General features: G+C 45.3%; 1 protein-coding gene across 4 annotated transcripts in view; it reads right to left on the reverse strand.

Annotated features, from left to right (window-relative positions):
- NEDD4L (neural precursor cell expressed, developmentally down-regulated 4-like, E3 ubiquitin protein ligase) overlaps positions 1 to 14,510 on the reverse strand; it is a 160,729-nt gene that overhangs the window by 79,272 nt on the left and 66,947 nt on the right. For all 4 annotated transcript variants that reach the window (XM_021716122.1, XM_021716120.1, XM_008065199.2 and 1 more), the window contains exon 4: positions 9,252 to 9,302. The gene's annotated coding sequence lies outside the window, so the exon portion shown is untranslated. The remainder of the gene's footprint in view (positions 1 to 9,251; positions 9,303 to 14,510) is intronic.

The following is a 14,510-nucleotide window of genomic DNA, read 5'->3' on the forward strand; positions in this document are numbered from 1 at the left end:
GCAAGACCCAATTTTTGAAGGCAACTTTCTTTTCCACATTAAAATATCACATCATCAGCCTAAGGTAACTGAAAGATTATCTCTTGCCCTGAGATCACACCAGGGAGCACCACCAATCAGCCTTCTGCTGGGGATTTGGTTCATAAAGCTTGGAGGGCAATCGGGATATCTGTTCATTTGAAAAGAAATCAGTATTAATTTCATTGTGTGAAAGAGGCTGGCCAAACAAAGCAAGAAATTGGAAAAATAAGCATTATGATTTCAATAATTTTAAAATACTATATGTGGTAAAACCTCAATTACATTCAATTACACACAATTTCAAATACTATTATAGCAGGAGAGATACACCCCAGTTCAATGATTTACTTCTTCATCAGGTGTGCAGGTATGTGCATGTGTGTATGTCTGCATTTACATTTGAAATGCTATCTGTTTATGCCAGAACACCCAGTGGTGCTCTCCGCCTCTCATAATAAAATGGAAATTCTTTCCCATGACCTAAAAGGTCAGCTCTAAGCTGGCTTTTAATGACCGTTAGCCTCACTGTGAGCCAGTGTCGCTGTTCCCTCCTGATTCTCCCACCATCTTGGCCTCATCTGCCATGTGTACAAATCTCAACTAACACCGTCATGGCGCCGGTGCACTGGGAGGTCCCTCTGCTGGACGGCTGTGACTGCAAACATCACGGTGCCTCCACTTCACCATGCAGGTGTGAGATCCCAGGTCCCAGTGTCAGAGTTCTCACCCTGCTCGCCCCCTATTGTATTACCCTGCGTTATTTTCCCCATATCATTATCTGAAGGCACTTTGTTCATTTGTTTATTTGCTAGTTTATCACCTATCACTTCTAGAACATAACCCCTACGTTCATTTGCTTATTTACTCCTTTATCACCCATCACTTCTAGAACATAACGCTTAAGATGGGAGACTTGAATTTGCTCGCCATTGTGTTGTGGGTGCCAGGAACACTGCCTGGCGCTAAGTGGACACTCCTTTAAGTAGCTGCCTAATTCATTTGATCTACAGTAAACTGATTAGGCCCTTGAAAAAATTCACTGAAGGCAGGCAATGATATTCTCTAAACCAGGGGTCCCCAAACCATGGGCCATGGAATGCTACTGGTCTGCCGCCTGTTAGGAAACCAGGTCACACAGCAGGAGGTGAGATGCAGAGGAGTGAGCAAAGCTTCATCTGAATTTACAGTCACTCCTCACTGCTCTCCTGGCCATCTGAGCTCCGCCTTCTGTCAGGTCAGCAGGGGCATTAGAGTATCACAGGAGTGAGAACCCTATTGTGAACTGCCTGGACAAGGGACCTAGGTTGTGCAAAGCTTATGAGGTGGCACCGCTGAGGTAGTGAGGTTTGATGACACAGAGACCTAAATAGATCATTTTCTTGCCGACTCCTATCAAAACCCTATCAGTGAGCGGCAAGTGAGTCGATGGGCTTCAGTTGTACAGCTGCATCTAGTGGCAGGCTTGAAGTCACAACCTGACACTTATTTTAGTCTACGAGTGGCCTACCCATGATTTTATTTACCACTTCCATCCGTACTTTTTAAATAAAATAATGAACGGTATAATTATTTCATTATATGTTGCAAATGTAATAATAACAGAAATAAAGGGCATAATAAATATGAAGTGCTTGAATCATCCTGAAATCAACACCCCCAACTCTGTGGAAAAACTTCCATGAAACCACTTCCACTGAGGTCCTTGATGCCAAAAAGGTTGGGGATGATTGCTCTAGACTGTTCTTATGAGGCAGTAATACACTTATCCATCTGGGAAATATTTTCTACCAAAAAAAAGTTTCCAGATATAAATGACTTACAACAATTATTCACTAATCAAGACAATGAGTGCTGGTTTTCTATTTTGAAAAAACGTATTTAACCAACACAATTTCAGAGCAATACCACGTGGATACTACAACACGGTCCCTGGGCTTAACAAGGACAACCATGTGGGAAGGGCTATCATATCAATATTCCACGAGAAGGGAAGGCAGAACAAATTCACGCCACCGGGGGTGACATTCCACGAGACTTGGGGTGACTGATTCTAACGTAAGGATCAAAACGGTCTCTGGATGTGTATTCTAATCCAGGATGAATGGGAAGGTTTTGATAGGTGGAGAAGGGGGAAGGAAGAACAATTTAAGCGGAGGAAATCACACGGCACGAGCAAAGCCTGCAGGATCATTGGTGGGCACGAGGGATCTAGAAGCAAGAGAGAGTACGCAAGAGTGAACAGAGAAAACCGCAGAGCTGAGAACTACTCTGAGAGTGACTCTGTCCATACATTGTGCAGCTTAAAGGACTTATGCTAACACACATCAACAGGTAGATACCTTAAGTCTGTGTCGCAGCTTTAAGATTCTCAGAGCTCTGTGGCCAAGTTCCTCATCTACTCTCTGTGCCTCATCTCTAAAATGGGGCAGTGACTGTATTGTGTAAGGTTGTTATAAGGATCAAACCAGCCAAGTGCTTACGACATCAAGACTTCACAAGGGTTCCTGGCACGCTCAACCATTACCATAATCAGCGCTACATGTTCACATCATTTGTACGGCCAACTCGTTTATGCCAAACAGTAACAGGCAGGGCATGAAAAATGAAAGTTAATGGACATTCTGCAGCCCGAACAAGAAGCTGCTCTTATAGATAATCACAAGATTCTTCTTGGCACTCATTCAGATGCCCACCTGACCGTGTTCCCTGGAGCAAAGCTAAGTGGAGACTTCTAGGATGGCACCGAGGGTGTTCCTGGTAGAAAGTCGTTTCCAACAGATTGATGTGAACAGTACTGTTGGCCAAAATAACCACAATGCTGCCTTCTGTCCCAGGGTGGGAGCATCCCAATGAAAATCTTTTGGATTCACAGTGCTTTCACTTTAAAGAAAATAGTTGTTTTCAGCACAAGTGTAGTCACTATGATGTGGAGTAAGAGAAATAATTGTGCAGGCAAAAGGAAGGAGAAGCTGAGCTCGGGGGCTCGCCTGTAATCCCGCACTTTGGGAGGCTGAGGTGAGTGGATTGCCTGAGCCCGCGGGTTCGAGACCCACCTGGGCAACTTGGCGAGACCTCATCTCTACAATAAATCAAAAAATGAGCCGGGCGTGGTAGCACGCGCCTGTAGTTCCAGCTACTTGGAAGGCTGAGGCAGAAGGATTGTTAGAGCCCAGCCGGTCGAGGCTGCGGTGGCCAGGAGTGGCCACTGCACTCCAGTCTGGGCAACAGAGTGAGACTCCAACTCAAAAAAAAAAAAAAGGAAGGAAGGAGAAGGCCTCCAGACTCAACACCTGGATGCAACCACCAGAAACTCCCAAGATTCAGAAGAAGCCTGCCCCCCATGCCCTGGACCATGCCACAGGCACACACTGATGGCTGGGTCCAGCACAGCCACCAACCTGCTGATTGTCAGGCAAGTCACTCCCCTCTCTGGGCCCAGGTTTCCCCACCTGGAACACACTGGGAGTAAACAAGTGTTTTAAAGGTTATGTGATCCTGAATTCAGTGCCCATGAGACGGAACCATTCTGCTACCGGCCATCAACACGGGGGGTGCAAAAGGATGGTGCTCCCGTGAGTTACCTTCAAGTCAGGATGTCAAACAATAGCACCACGCTGAAGATGTCTCGCTCTAGGAAAACCAAAATTCAAAAGGGAGCCACGGTTGGGTTAAGCAGTCCTAGACTAAGACAGGGGAAAACTAATATTTGTAAAATAGCTCTCTCTGCCCCAGAGCCTTTCCCACAGATGCAGGGACTCTACAGTCTGGCAGAGGTGCGGATTCTGGGGGCTCCAGGGGCGAAAGAGACACAAAGGATCAGGGAAGAGGAAGGGATCAGCTCAGAGGTGCCACAGGCAGATACCTGCCAGAAACTGCATTGTGTTTTGGGATAAGATCAGACCAAGAACACCATTCTGCTCTTTATGAATGGGAGGGGAACAGAACCAGGAGGAAATTGGGATGTTACTCTCATTTTGGTGCCTATAAAACCCGCCAGACTCTCAAAATCAGGATTCTACTATGACAGTCCCTAATCCCATGGCCCAGGAGACACCACATTGCAAAACTTTAAATAAAAGGACTACCAAAGAAACAAACAAACAAATGAAATTGCATTGTGCTGTTAATGCAAGTCTTAGAGGTATTTGTCCCCCTAAATGACTAGTAGATGCACGTTATCCTGTATGAACTTTCAAGCAATGATGCACTGAATTTGGCAAACCATAGTGAAAACAGTAGTTGAAAAAAATTAGCAATAATTGTCGTTGCAGCCAAGCTTGCTCTTGCATCCCAATAAAAAGTAAAACGGGGAGCTACACTTAGGCCACAGCATAGGCGTCAGGTTGGCAGGACGGCGACCTTTTAAATGACAGTCTCTCATCTCTCACCATCCCCAGTGCCTCACACTGGCCTTATCTCCTAGGCAACACGGATGTCAGCATGATCGCTGGAGCCTCTGTTTGGTGAATATTCTATCCCTGCGCTGGTTGGAAACTTGGTATTTCCTATGCAAATACAGAGAACACAGAGGCCCAGAGAGGAATGCTAACTTCATTAAGGTTACCCAGGCAACTCAGGCATCTCCCAGATGGAGTCAACAACTCCCAGTGGCTAAGTCCCCTCTTTCAAAGCTGGATCTTCGGGGGACTTCTGAGGGCACGATTCTGTGTTTTCCAGTGCCCTGATCTGCACAAAGGGTTAGCTACCAACACCCACTTCTCTCTCCAGCCCCCTTCCTCCTCTTAGCGTCCTTCACAGTTAAATAAAATGGAAAATCAATATTAAAGACGGGCAGCTAACCAGGAATAAAAGCAAAGGAAACAGAGGTCCCTACTGCTTCTAGACGCCTCATGGCCTCTTTTTCATCCATCTTTTCTCCCACGAATAAAACTGGGATGATTGAGTCTGAGGGTCAAGAACGACCAAGAATCCAGTCCCAACGTCATTTTCTTTCGTCTGGAAGCATCAAGTACAAAACGCTGAAGCATCACAATGGAAGGGTAAGAAGAGGCTTACTTTCTCATTGTCACTCTTTCCTCTTTCCCCCTTAGGCTCTAACGACGGAGCTAGCATTGGCTTCTTCCAGCTACTGCAGCTGAGGATTGAGGTTGGGACGTGCAGAGGGTGCCTCCCTTCCAACTACTCTCCCTTCCCTGCCCTGCCTCTCCAGGCCAGACAAGGCCCAGCTGGGTACTAAACCAAACCAGGTACCCAGCCCTTGGCAGCGGACTGAGGAGGTATGTGGTCTCAGGGCCAGATGCCCAAGTGCCCATAACCAACATGTCTCCACCCAAGGCTCTTGCTCAGTGGGCCTTGAGAGGTGAGAATGCTCTGACCTGCTTGTCTGTCAGGGGTCCCTGGCTTCTTTGGGCCAAGGAATGTGTGACTGGAAATAAGGAACAGCTGAAGAGAGCCAAGCCTAAGAATTCAGAAGCCAGATTTTACACCATAAACACCAATACCTATTAGCAACTGCGTCAACAGACCGCTAGAATTCCAAGTTAGGGTTCTTCAGCAAACATCAACTACTAGGTAGACAATGTTTTTCAAAAACACACGTGCAAAAAACACCAAATATAATATTTAAATTTCTACAAATAATTTCCTGACAATCACAAGAGATTACACTAACTTTAGCTCTTCAGTCTTAACTCTTGTCTCCCAAGTTTCTCATTTAGATAAGAAGAGTTCTATTCAATGATGCAACATTTGCAGACCAGAATCAAGGTAGAGATCATTTGTTTTTAAAGGAATAGAAGTCCAGAATATCACGGGCATCAAGCTAATGCCTCACTCCTGGTTTTAAGTGATTTATAATAAATAAGTGAATATGTGAATACTGTGTATACATCAACATGAAGGAATGGCAATGAAGTATCTTGCCAATACAGATTTTTCAAAATAATAACATAATTAGTTATCTTCATCTTGATTTCTGTGAGTCCAAATTTTGAATAATCAAACACCCCATCGGTGTTCTTGAACCTGAGGGCTGGCAGACTGGCAAGGACAACTTCACACCAAACACCACACTCCATATCCCACCCTTCAGTATTAATAAGATGATTGGGGTATTTTTATATCTTCACGTCTCTCCTCTGGTTTTCTTTTGGGTCACTTCCCTCGCCGTAGTTGACTCCAAAAAGTGAGTCAATTTTAAGTATTGATGGGAGTGTAAATTAGTACAACCTCTACAGAAATTAGTGTAGGGATTTCTCAAAGAACCAAAGGTAGCAGGGCATGGTGGCTCATGCCTATAATCCTAGTACTTTGGGAAACAGAGGTGAGAGGACTGAGCCCCGGGGTTCAAGACCATCCTGGGTAACTTGGCAAGACCTCGTCTCTACAACAAATCAAAAAATTAGCTGGGTATGGTGGCGTGCAACTGTACTTCCAGCTCCTTGAAAGGCTGAGGTGGAAGGATCACCTGAGCCGGAAGGATCACCTGAGCCCAGCAGGTTGAGGCTGCAGTGGCCATGAGCAAGCCACTGCACTCCAGCCTGGGTGACAGAGTGAGACTCTGGCTCAAACAAACAGATGAACAAACAAGAACTAAAAGTAAGTATACCATTCAATCCAGCAATCTCACTACCCAAAGAAACAGAAGTTGTGATACCAAAAAGACAAGTGCCCACTCATATGTTTATTGCAGCACAATTCACTACTGCAAAGGTGTGCTATCAACCTCAATGCCCATCAACTGATGAGTAGATGAAAATGTGTTATTTATATTTATACACACACACACACACACACACACCCACCCCATGGAATACTACTCAGCCATGAAAATAATAAAATAATGTCTTTTTCAGCAACCTGTATGGAATTGGAGACCATCATCCTAGGTGAAGTAATACAGGACCAAAAAGCCAGACACCGCATATTCTCACTTATAAATGGGAGCTGAAAAAACAGAGAGAATGTCAAAATGAACACTGGAGACACAGAAGCAGCAGGAGGGATGAAAAGATCACCCAATGGTTGGGCATGGTGGCTCAGGCCTCTAATCCCAGCACTTTGGGAGGCTGAGGTGAGGGCATTGTCTGAGCTCACGGGTTCAAGACCACCCTGAGCAACTTGGTGAGACTTCACCTCTACAATAAATCAAAAAATTAGCTGGGCGTGGTGGCTCATGCCTGTAGTTCCAGCTACTTGGAAAGCTGAGGTGGAAGGTCGAGGCTGCGGAGGCCATGAGTGTGCCACTGCACTCGTCTGGGTGACAGAGTGACTCCAACTCCAAAAAAAAAAAAAAGAAGGAAAAATCACCTATCAGGTACAAAGTGCACAGGTAGGGGGTTGGGGTGGGAACACTAAATGCCCAGACTTCTGGCCATTATACAATGTATCCACGTAACCAAAAACTATTTGTATCCCCTAAAGCTACAGAAATGTTAAAAAAAGTTGTTAATACTGACATGACAGCATTCCAGTGAAGCTCATCTTCGGGCATACGCGAAATCGGGAAGGTCCACGACTCAAAGGACTCAGCATCTCTCTGGGCCCTCATTGTCCCATTCTTTTTCACCCACTAGTTTCCATTCTAGTCCTGAGTCTCCACACCACTTCCTTCTTTTGAAGGCTCACCGACTCTGCCTCCAAAATCCAAAGTTGAACTATTGCCTCTTACTGACTTGGTCTCTGAAGAGGAACATTCTTCTGTTCTCTGGGAGCCCTGTACAATCTTTCAAAACCAATCACCACTCGATGACTCAAACACAGGCTTGTTGGAGCAAGGTTAAAAACTTTTTTCACTTTTGTCTCTTAGAAAATATTAGTAAATACTTTCCCCTGGCCAAGATGTGGTTGTTGCCTTAGGAAAAGGGCTGCAGACATCCATCAGAGAACTGGCCAACCAACCAACGTTGTCTAAAAGCATGAGGACAGCCTCAACCGGAGGAACATAACCAGAAGACCTGCTGATACAGACACATGTGAAGAGTATTTACTGCAAATCTTGAAACAGTCAGACCCCCTCACTGTGACCTGACAAGAATAATCGAGCTTTTGATGGCTCATGGAATGGGTCTCATAAAGAAGCCCCATGCAGACACACACAAGCACCCTCTGATGGCACCCTGGAGCTGCAAGTTTTTATATAGAAAAAACAAAACAAAACAAAATTATTTTAAGGGTATTACTTTCGCTTCCAATTCTTTGGAAGAGAATGCACTTGAAACCTTTCTTTCTTAATAGCTCCCCTGAGTAAGAATAAATTGCTTGCTATCACATTCCTACACAACACATTTTCGAAGCCTCCTTGGTAAGATGCTGTCTTTCTGGGTAGCTAATATATGGAAACAAGCACAATTTCAACACAGTGGGAGGCTCCCATTAGGTAGTTTAAGCCACTTTAGTTTATAGACTATTTATGCTACTTGCTTATACAAAGCATTAAAAAAAATAGCACAATGCCCCTGTAAGGCAGAAACATTCGACTTTCTTCTTAGCTGCTACTTTTGTCATTGTGCTGCCCTGGGGGAGAAGGCCAGGAGGAGGGTGGAACAATCTGGAAAGCTGGAATATGTGATGAGCTACCTTCACCAAGGCCTCTAGGTCTCGCTCCCACATTCTATCTACACTGCCTCATGTGGGTGACAACCCAACCTCAGTCACTAGTCAGCAGCCTTGACTGCTGGGGCACTCATGTGAGTCGAGAGAAATGTCAACACCACACATGCCAACTTAGTATACTTTTTGAAGCTAGGGTGGGCGTTTCCAGCTCACGAGTTCACTCAGAACGAACAGTGTCTTTTCTTTTGTCTCCATACTGACTGAGAAAGCTATACACAAATGCCTGGGAAATCCTAGCTTGTTCTAGACGCAGCCAAGAGAAACAGCATGTGCAATTCTAGACAAAGGGAGCGAACTTCTGATTAGACTCAAAGGATGAATTTAGAAGCAAAGATACAAAGTGACTAGAAGGAGGGGCTTGACCAAAGGAGATGGTCGTTTCGTTATGATGTGACACAGAAAAAAAAAAACAAACCCGCAGAAAAGAGAGCGATAAGAATGCTTAGACCATTCCAGTACACTATTTTTCCAGTTAGGCCATCTTCTATCTCCTTGAAAGGACCACTTTCCAGAAAGGAGCCAGGACCAGAGAACATACACTTTGCTGCAGCCTTCTCCACTGTGGTGAGGACATATCACTCTGAAAATACATCCATCACAAACGACTAGAAACTACCCCCCACGGCATGCAACTTCAAGTATGTGACCATCCTTACCGGAAGATGACTAAGGGGCACGTCCACCTGGCCCAGGAAATCGTCTCGTGTCTGTTAGGAAGAGAACAAAGAGTTAGTGTTTCCATGTCTTCGCTGAATGTCAGCAAGTCTTAAAAAATGTTTTATTATAAGTAGAAACAAAGGCCAAGGGCTGACACTGGATGCAGCAGAGAGGAGACCCAGAGGAGCTGCAGGTAACCGTCACTCAGGAGACCAGCGAGCTTGTGCGCCTGGATGTAGCTGTCTGTGATTCTGTTTGATGTCTACTACCAAAGAGAAGGATGAGGAGCCATCTGTAGGAGGCAGGGGCACGTGGTCAGTCAGGGAAGAGCCACGCAGAGCCACGGAAGGTGGAGGGCAGAGCGGGACCCACATTAAAGAGAAGATGGCAAAGAAATGCTGGGGACATTTAAACACGTATTCACTGATGAAGTGCTATAAACTAAAGAGCTTCTTAAGAGCTTCGAGTCTAAGGAAAGAGCATAGAGCCTCGTTATTAATAAGTCTTATAAACTGCATATCACACAAAAAACCACACACACTTATTTACTGATTTACTGACTCAAACTGGAGTGCAGGGACTATTCACGGGTGTGATCGTAGCTCACTGCAGCCTTGAACTCAAGTGCTCAAGGTATCCTCCAGCCTCAGCCTCTCAAGTTGCTGGGACTTCCGGCACACACCACCCTGCTCAGCTAATTTTTTTTTTTTTTTAAAGACGAGTTTTGCGATGTTGCCCAGGCTGGTCTTGAACTCCTGGCCTCAACCTCTTCACACAAACTTTTTAAATCCAGCAAACACGTTGTTTCAGAATTCATGTTTACAGAGCAGGTCCTGCTAAGTTTCAGGACACACCATGTGCCTCCCTTTCTCATTGACTATACAGCCTATATCTTCCTGACTTAAAAGAGACCCAGAAGAAATTCATGTGGAGGCGCTCAGTAATCCCCTCCCAGACTCAGAGAGTCACTGGGCAGTCACTCAGCTTCAGGAATCATTGGCCTGGACCACAGGGTGGCTAACAGATCGTGGTCACACAATGTCCCTCAGTTATAGTGCTCGGCCCCATAACTAGCTTGAGGAAAAGCCCAAGAAGAGACTGCCTCACTCCAAATCCTGGCTCTGTATTTCCACTCTGCTGGTTTCCTGAGAAACTCTGTAAGGTACAGAAACCACTTCCCAAAGGTACTTGAAAATCATTCTCTTCTTCCACTTAAAAAGCAGCAGCAGGTGAATTTGAAGGAGATTTATTGAAATGATTTGCTCCAGGCTCAGGAATTTCCTTTTGGATAATTGAAAAAATTTGATGAACTGGAAAGCCATCTGTCTCTTCTAAACAATGCATGAAGGATAATAAAAAAATCAAAGTTACCACTGGTCGAGTGTGCACGAAGAATGAGACTAGCCCCAATCCTTTTGATGGGATTTTCATTTCTTTAACTTCCTTGGCTATATCGGCTACAACCCAACATGGAGATACCTCATCTGGCATAAGGTCGTGAGGGAAGTGTCAACACATCCTGCAGGTTTAGCATCAGCAGAAGGCCTTGAAAACAATGACGGCTTGGCTATCCCACTCACAGACCTGTCCCCACTGCCCCGGTGACTCACACTGATGACAGTTACACAAGGAATCAGGGGGTGTGGATGAGTGTTCTCCATTTGGCAGATTTCATTATAATTTTTAAGCCTGTGTAAATGTCAGTTAACTGTACCACACAAAATCAATGGAAATTCGCCGAACGTTGTCTGCAAATTGTGTGTCTACCTAATACGAGCAGAATGTCACTCCCACTTGTCCCTTCGCCTCCTCCACCTCCTTCTACGGCTGCTAATATGCGAAGGGAAAGGATACCAGACACAATCATCAGATGGACAGGACAATCCTATTCAAAGCTGTTTCACAATCTGGTAGCTCCGAAAGGCTACTCATGAACCACTAACCTCAGTGCATTTTAGCAAAACCGCACAAAACATCTACATGCCCATGCTGTTCAGCTAGGGTGAATTCTAAACTAATGAGTTAAAGCGTTGCCCAGACACCCAAAGACAGTCGCCCAGCACTACTGGCTACAGCAGCAAATGCTTACGTGGTGTTTGCCCTATGCAGACTCTGCCAAAGCTGCAGAAGTCCTTGCAGTCACCTCCAGACGAAGGCACAATGATCACGCCCATTTTATGGATGGGAAACCCAAGTGGTGTGTGACCTGCTCAAGGTTCCTACAGGACAGGCTGGATCCAGAGCCTGGCTCTAAAACACACTGTGTATTACCATTAGTTCCTGGCAGGAAAGCAAGGCTGAGTACCAGCTCTGGGCTTCTCGTTGGATACTGGCTCTATACAATGTGAAGAAGAAGGGATTCTGATGACAGCACAGTCTGATGAGACCTTGGGGGTTCTGTTCAAATGCTCATCTGGTATGTTATCTTTAACACTACCTCCTATTCCAACTGCTCCTTTCCTCAAATGAAACGTTTTACTGAATTCCCCAAGGCACTGTGAAGATAGGACACTTCACTTATACCTTAGCACAGTTTCTCATTAAATAAACAATTCCTAAAACAGAAGATAAAGCCATCTTGCCACTAAAGGAAGCAGAGGCTCTTACTGGTTTATATCAAGGGAAATGGGAATAATATTTTTTAAAAGCAAAACAGGAATCGAGTACAGAACAGCATACGGTCAAACTGAATTGGCTTAAACCAATGCTCCACTAGTCAACGGACAGATCTAGGCTTCAAAACATCCCGATGTTGCCAGGAAGACAGAAAATTTAGGCGATGTAAAATATTTAGGTTAAGGACACGATATCAATTTTTAGAAATATGCTGGGCAACCCCTTCGGGTCCCCTCCACTGTGGGAGCTTTTCTGTCCTCTCAATAAATCCTGCTTTCAAAAAAAAAAAAATATGCCTTCAACACTGTGGAAGAGATTTGGCAGGGGGTTCAGAGAGCCTCCTGGTGGCCTTGATGAGGAGGGGAGGAGCAGGAACACTGAAGGGTCACCTCTGGTAAGAGGGTGGAGGATCCTGCCCGTGTGCCCGGAGGGACCGTGCGCAAAACCATCACGACACCCTTAGGTCATCACTGCCACGCATGGTATCTCATACCGCTATTATAAAAACATATCCATCAAATCCATTTTTCATGATTTCCATTACAAAATTATTTTCATCAAGCATCACGTTTACAAGAGCCAAATCAACTCCAACTCCTACAATGAAGGCTGGCATTTCTTGAGGCTACTTTTAAGGGATAAAATGCTGTCATTTTCCACACCATTACGTGCCACACTGTTCTTGAGTCTGAAAATGTACAGTGTAGTAACAAAATGATCAATGTTTCATTCTGACGAGCCATCAGATATTTTCCCAGTGTGATAACGACGTAAAATAGAGCCCCTGAAATGTGCCATATCAGGTGAAACAGAAATCCACATTCCCCTACCGGAAAAGCTAAACAACTGCACAAGTCCAACACTGTTGCTCTTAGAGTTGCTCACTAAACACTGATGAACTACATCTAAGACCGTCCAACTCTCCTTTAACAATAACTGCTCTCTTTTAAATAAGAAAGGGGCCGAGCGTGCATCCATTTATACGGAGGGGTAGGCTGCCACCAAGTGTGGGCGCCACCATGACCTGAAGCCCAAGGACTATTACAATCGCTTCAGCAAAAGTAATTATAGCCTGTGGGCATTTCCTCGAGTCCTGCACGCACACTGGGTCAGAGCGCTGAAGTGGACACCAGGCTTAGATATCCTCACAAATTGCACGAGACTCAATCTCTCAGGGAACCACATCCATTTTAAAAACCACAGACTCCTGATCTTAGAACGTGACCTCAGAACTCTTGATCTTAGAACTGTATCTTATTGCACACACGGTCTGCATCACCCTGCTCCTTTCAGACAGAGGCGGTGGTGACAGCAAGGCCGGATCCAGAGTGAACCTCACCTGGGAGCTCAAAGGGAGGGTATGGAACTGTGTGAGGAAAAATGGCAGCAGGAGAAAGGGGTGCCCACAGGCCTCGCTGGGGCCCAGAGGTGCATTAGGAAAGGTCTATCAAAAAGCACCGGCGATTCCTAGAAGGTAAAACAACCCACCTGTAATCCTGGAGTTACGTGTATCAAGGCAATGTGTTGAAAGCTGTGAGCTGCAACTCCATAAGACACATTTTTTTTTTAAAGGATGACAGAAATTACCAGTGTCCCACATGAGGCACAAGCACACACTGTTTGAGAAACTCGTCTCAGTTACGCACACCTATAACTGCGTATACTAGGCTGTGATCTAAGATTCATTTATTTTTGTGTGCTTCCATCAAAAGAATTGAAAGCCACTCAACTCTGGAAAACAAAAACCACCTAGTACTATCAACTGCCTGGGGTTTCATCTAGAAATTAGTAAGCAGTGACTTCCAAAAATAAATTACATTAAGAACTTCTTAAGACACACAGAAGAGAACGGTAGGGGGTTCAGAACATAAGCCAGAGAAAAAGAATGTTTAAGTGTGAAGACGGCAGATGGTTAGATCTTTGTAAATTACAGATCAAGGTGAACGTCACAACTGCCTCTAACACCAAGCCAGAAAAAAGAAGCCTTGCTTTCTCACTAGACTACTGAATACAGCTTCCCTGGGTGCTACTTCCTTCTAAAGCCCAGGATGCTGCAGGCCAGCCCCTGTGCTGACTGGCAGGGAATAGGTTATATTTTTAGAGTGGCTTCAGAAGCATGCATTCTGAGTTATCTAAATAATGAATGGCTTGAGTAACTTTTACCGAAGCTTTTAGACCAACTGTTAAAAATAGAGTGACTCTTTACAGCTTACTGTGTGGGAAGTCACCTGGGTGTCCCAGTGGATTTAACCTTGAGAACACACTTCACTCCTCAGTAAAGCATGCAGCCAGCTTGGTTGTCCCAGACAAAGGAAGGAAGAACGTTCCTGTTTCTCCTTCCACCTGTCAGGCATGCCCACTTCTCTCACATGCAACAGCTGAGATGCAGGAAGAAATGAGGAGTGAGCCTGGCCCCACCCACCTGAGCACCGCACAATCCACACAGGGCGGTGTTGTCTCTGCCTTTCCAGGCGAATTGCTTCAAAACACAAGTCACTCAGCCTGTAATCCCGTGCTTTGGGAGGCTGAGGTGAGTGGCTTGCCTGAGCCCGCTGGTTCGAGACCCGCCTGGGCAACTTGGCGAGACTTCATCTCTACAATAAATCAAAAAATTAGCTGGGCATGGTAGCGCACGCCTGTAG

This window comes from Carlito syrichta, unplaced genomic scaffold, assembly GCF_000164805.1.
Source record: "Carlito syrichta isolate Samal-C Ts95f unplaced genomic scaffold, Tarsius_syrichta-2.0.1 Scaffold308187, whole genome shotgun sequence".
Taxonomy (NCBI): Eukaryota; Metazoa; Chordata; class Mammalia; order Primates; family Tarsiidae; genus Carlito; species Carlito syrichta.